The following is a 6204-nucleotide window of genomic DNA, read 5'->3' on the forward strand; positions in this document are numbered from 1 at the left end:
CTAGAACTGGGGAAATGGCTCAAACTATGAAGTCAGAAATCATTAGGACCCGAGTTCGGATCCCCAGCACCCATACAGAAATACACACACAGTGCATACATGCAAGGAGAGCCAGAGGCAGGAAGGTTCCTGATGCTTGCTGCCCAGCTATCTTTCTGAGTCAGTAAACTCCAAGTACAGTGAAAGATGCTTCCCCAAAACTAAGGTGGAAAGCTTAAGAGATGGCTTGTAGGGGTAACACAGTTGCTACGCAAAGGGGAGGACCTGATTTGAATCGTTAGTACCCACATAAAGTCAGGCATGGGAGTGCATGTCTGGCATCCCGGCGCTCCTGCACCAAGGTAGGAAGCAGAGATGAGAGAATCTTTGCCAGCCAGCCTGGCAAACGCAGCAGTGGACCACAAGGAGATGCTTTCTCAAAAAGGTAGAAGGCAAAGACCAATGCCTAAGGTTGTCCTCTGACCTCTCCTCACTTCATGGCATTAGTGTGCCCACACTCACACAGATGAAAGAACATAGTTATACACACAAATATCATGCACACAGGATAAAGTAGTTACTGTGGTTTTGCTCACCACCTACACCACGTCCCTAGTCCTTTACCCTTACCTCCACGGCGCCACCTCTTTCAGTGGAGCCTCATTACTGTACTTGGCACATGCCAGTCACACTTCTGCCCAAGAGCACTCCAAGGAAAACTTCCGGCACTCAGGATGCTCTCCTTGAAGACATGCATTCAGCTGGCTCCCTACCTCCTCCAAGGCTTAATGTCACCTTCTGAAACCTACCTACCACAGCCAGTTTTACAGCACAGCCTACCTCCTTCCCCGTGCACTTTCCTTTCCCCACTCAGCACTTTCCTACCCTCTCAAGACACTAGCCCGAGTGCTGACAACAGTACCTGGGACACTGTGTGGTCAGATCATTAGACCGATCTATAAGGCCATCAGGATGTGGGGCCCTATTCAAGGTCTTCAAGTCTCTTGATGGTTAATCCAACTGTATTAAGAAAGGAAAGGAGAGAGAGAAGCTTGGGACCGGCGCTGAGAAGGAAAGCATACCTGGAAAGGCTAACAGGCCCATGACTCACTGTTAAGGAGGAGAGGTGGTTTTGGACCTCAAGATGATGTCTTTAAAACCTTCTTTTTTCTTTTTATTTATTTAATGGGTATTTGTGTAATATATGTAACACACATATGTGTGACACACACACACACGTTGTAGAGCTATGTGCACATGTATGTATGTATGTCGGGGGGATCAGAGGTCAGTACCCTCTCCATCTGCACCTAAGCTCACTGCCGCCCACAGAGGCAGGACAGCGAGCTCCAGACATCCACCAGTCTTCACTCCCTACCTCTGTGCTTACAGAGACCCCCTACGCCCAAACACCTCTCCTGGTTGAACTGTAGCTCGCCGCAGCTGAGGGACTGTCACAGAACGATGCAGCGATACACCTCATGGCTTAGAAACAGCGGGTCTATCTCACAGTTCCAGAGACTGTGAACTCTGACGTCAGATGCCTACAGACGCAGTGTCCAGTGAGGGCCAGCTTCCCTATTCGCAAATGCTTACAGCTTTGTGTGTCCTTACATGGCACAGCTCAATGGCAAGCTAGTTGTTATGATTGTTCTTGATCCTATCCCCGAGGGCACCAAAGGCCTCAAATCCCAATACCATCCCATTAGGGGTCAAGGTTTCAACCTATGAATTGGGGTGGGGAGTTGCAAACATTTAGTCAACATCAAAAATTCTTAATGTGAATTAACAGAGCCTTCCTTTGCCCAAGGCCACAGAAAAGGTAAGTAAAGGTCCTCTTAAGCATTCTATCTCACTACGCCGCAAGGGAAGAGGATGTGCTCCATCCTGATGTGGCTTGATATAATGGTGTGGGTGGGTAAGGGGGACCCCTTCTCTGAGGAGTAGGGGAGGGGCATAGGAGAAACAGGGAGGGAGGGGGGACCAGGAGGAGAGGAAGGAGGAGGCTATGAGCAGGATGTAAAATGAATAAATAAAAGTTAAAATTAAAAAAGACTGTCTGTCACAGACTCCCTGACAGTTTAGGCTGGGAATAGGGCTCACTGTGTATACAAGGGTGGTGGCCTGAGTTCAGCTACTGGGTGCAGTGTCATATGTAGCCACAGAAGATAGACAGACGTCAGGAGCTCACTGCCTGCCACACCAGACAATGGTGAGGTGCTTCAGGTGCAGTGTGAGATCATTTCTCATTAAATAAGATAGGGAATGATGGTAGATGACACTGGCTTCTAACCTACATACACACACACACACACACACACACACACACACACACTTATATTCATAATTCAGACCCTTCCCTTACCCAAGGCCACAGAGAAGATAAAGGACCTCTTAAGAATATCCGTCATTGATTTCTTGTAGTTTTTGATACGGGGCTCTATATTTGACTGGATCTCAGTCTTTGCCTCTATTTGACATATCCAGAAGCTGTACAGGCAACAGCCCTGGCCAGGCAAACAAGAAAGGACAAAGCCAAACGTGGGTGCCAGACTTCCAAAATGAGAGCTTCATGTGCTCCCAGGAGAACCTGATTCCTTGACTGGAGCCAATGTCAGCTACTGGCAAGAATACTATCAAATAGGGGCTGGAGAAGGAAGGGTCAGGGACTCTCAGTGTATGGGACTAGAGCGTGAGGCCGTTTTAAAATTAACAGCAACTTTCTAGCCTGTAAGATTGTATAGTATTAAAACCACTCACAGAAACATTAACATCACAAACATACACTCACACACATCCACACCCACTCACCACACACAAACACACACGAGTGCGCATGCACACGTATTCAGAATCCACGAGCTTTGCATTATATACCTGTGAAGCCCAAGTTAAGAGTCTGCTGGGGCCTTGTGATTCCAGAGATCAAGTTTAACAGTTTTTCCTATTGCTGGACTCTTTCGTTGAAAGATCCCTAGTCTCCCCATCAACCCTTGTTGCAGATACTTGATGCCTCCGTATGGAGCCTCTCTCTAAGTACACTCACACTGACAGTTAGAAATTCAACATGAATTTGGGGGCAACGCAATGCAATGCAATTCATAGTTGTGAGATTTGGGGTAAATGCATGTCAGTATGCACATATGTATACAAATATGGTCTTTGAGCCTAACATTTTATTTAGTTTAATTAGCCCTTTGTCTTCCTCCCTCTGCTCCTGGGCCACATGCTCTTATCACACAGTCCTCACCGTAATACCTGTCTACTGCCCAGAAAGTGGGAAAAAAAAAAAAACCTTCCCTCTTCTTAGCATGAATTGCAAGCATTTTGTTACAGTAATGGAAAGTAACCAGAGCAATAAATCCTGTTGTAAGCACTCCACGCGTATCTATTTTCCATTTACCCATTCAGAAAAAAAAAAAAAATAGTTCGTCTCCTGCCAGACATCATGCCACATTCTCAAATCTAATCTGCATAACTCTGCCACAAGAAAGGAATCATTCACTGTTTGTTGAAGGAAATCTGAGGATTAGAGCAAAAAGAATTGTTTCCGATGAGTAAGGAGCTTGGGGGTGGGAGGGGAGGATTGGAAATGAGGTTTGCTTTAAACCTGGTGGTATCTTAATGGTGACTCAATAGAGAACCCTTCAACATTCTGCAGCTAGAATCTTGGAAATCCCAACCCCCTGCCAGCTTGACTGTAGCCGTGGGAGAGATGGAGGAATGAAGCTGAGGCCGGGCTAAGCTGCTGCCAGAACACGCTCAGGGAAGGGAAGCTGCTCTTCTCCCCTCCTGAGCCTGCAGACCATGCCCCGATACCCAACACCAGGGCTGTTAACCAGCCTTGCGTCTTATTTATGGGTCCTCTCCTGCTTCCTAGATTGAAACCAGGAATGAAAATAAAACTAAACAATGAACTCAAATCAGAATATTGTGTCTTCCAAGTCTTCAAGCCCATGGAGGACCGAGGCCCACAGGAGGGCTGAACAATGAAAGGTTCATGGAAATGGATGCTTCTTGCTTCTTCCATTTCCACTTATGCTCCCTAAGGAAGTCTGAAAAAAAAAAACAAAACATAATTTCTATGTACGGTTAGGGAGACAAAAATAAACAAAGACTTAGAAGGAGGGGGAGGACAGATAATAGCATTTTTTCTGCATGCAAGTCTTTTGTAATGAAGTTTAATAATTTTAGTAATGGGAAAAAGACTGGGGTAAATTTTTTTCAATATTACCACTAATCTGCAAGATTTTTCAGCTGTTTAACCAAGGTAATTGTTGTTTGTCTTCACATTTTCTCAAACCACGTCCCTCAACAGAAAATTTCCTTCAGTGAATTCCATCTTCTACCTCGGCTCACAGTTTAACCCCCTCCTGCTTTCACACAAAGGTGAAGTGCTCATCTGTTAAAGCATTTTATTAACTGAATATCTGTCTCCCTGCAAACCCAGTTCTCAATGTGATGATACTTGGAGACTTGGCCATTAGAATGTATTGAGGTCATGAATTTGTACCTATGAGAAATTCTCGCTTTCTCGTTTCTCACCTTCCTTTCTCCTCCCCTCTCTCAACTTTTCTCTTTCTCTCTCGCTTTTCTTTTCTCTCCCTCTCCATTTCCAAATCACTGGCACACTGAAGCACTCACTGAGGAATGCTCATGTGAAAACACAGAGAAAGAAGCTACCTCAAAGCCAGAAACAAAGCCCCTACAAGGATGCTACCAGGAGAGTGCAAGCATTTGGATCTGAGTTCAAATCCCCGGTACTCAGATAAAAAGCCAGGCGTGGCTGAGGTGCCTGTAGCCACAGCCCTGAGGGGTAAAGGCCAGAATATCTGAAGTTCTTGATGGCCAGACAGCCTAGGTGAAGGAGCATGCTTCATGTCCCTGCCTCAGGATGAAAAGGGGGTAAGTCACAGAGGAAGCCCTGCAGGCAGGCACTCTCACATCCTGATCTCAGTCTGGACATCCAGCTCTCCAAGCTGGGAGGGATAAGTTGTCAGAGGCACCAGTGCACAGCAGTGTTTTGTTATGACGGCCGAGGAAGGCCAATTCCTAGGCCCTCGTAAAACAACTTGAATTAAAATGTGCCTCAGAACGCCATTCTGTTGTACTAAACAGACAATCTGTGTGATCTTACTGTTATCAGCAGAAGATAGGTCAATCAGACTTGAGGGTGCCCAAAAGAATTTAACATGAAAATGAGAAATTTTAATGAGAAACTAAAAAGCATGAAGAATAAAATAAAACCTAAGAACATTTAATGAGAATTCTAGGAAGAAAAGCAATAGTTAAGGGTTTTTTTTTTTTTCCCCAGAACTAAAATAAGAAATTGTCTGATTTGAGAAACTTTCATTTCCAAGAAATATAAATAACAGCAAATTCACATAAACAATCACACTGTAAAAATCACAGAACCTAAATTCAAAAGAGAAAAATTTTAAATACATCTAGGTCACCTGAAAAAAAAAAAAGCAAATTTAAATCAAACATTTTTAAATACCAAGAAAAATCAGAAAAGGATTTTTCAAATACCTGAAGGAAAGTAGTTTCAATTTATAAGTTTATGTATACAGATAGTCATTAAAGACTGAGAATGAGGTATTTTGAGGAGATGGAAAAGTGAAAGAAATGTTTGTCACATTTGAATAGTCTCTAAAAAGGGGGGGGGCGTGGATAGAGATCTATCTGACAGAGAAAGGGGAAATATAAACCAGTTAAAAATTAGTGGGCTATTAGAACAAGAAACCATGTAAGAAATTATAAATATATATTAAATTTTATTAAATAGCTAATTGGGACAGATCTGGCATTTAGCACTTTTTTTTTTTATCATGCTTGACTCAGAAACAAGCTGTTGTGGCGTTTGAATATAAAGTGTTCCCGTCAGCAGATCCCCAGTAGCCGTGTACACGATTGGAGCAGGCAGGGTAATCACGGGGCTGTTGATGGTAGAAACAGTAAGAGGCTTGGGGCTCACAGGCCGGCAGTCTAGCCAAATCAATGAGCTTCAGATTTAGAGAGAGACCCTGTCACAAAAACTGAGGGGGAGGAGCAGTTGATGAAGACAACTCGTATTGATCTTTGTCCTCCGTGCACACACCCTCAAAACACACACACACCAACACAGAAAAGAATAATCGGTGCTAATCCACGTAAGTACCTGGAATGGTCCTAAACGTAGGACTAAGTGAAAGAAGTCAGCCTGAAAGAAACTACGTTTTGCAT

This window comes from Psammomys obesus, unplaced genomic scaffold (genome assembly GCF_907164565.1).
Source record: "Psammomys obesus unplaced genomic scaffold, mPsaObe1.curated_primary_1811, whole genome shotgun sequence".
In the NCBI taxonomy this organism is placed as follows: Eukaryota; Metazoa; Chordata; class Mammalia; order Rodentia; family Muridae; genus Psammomys; species Psammomys obesus.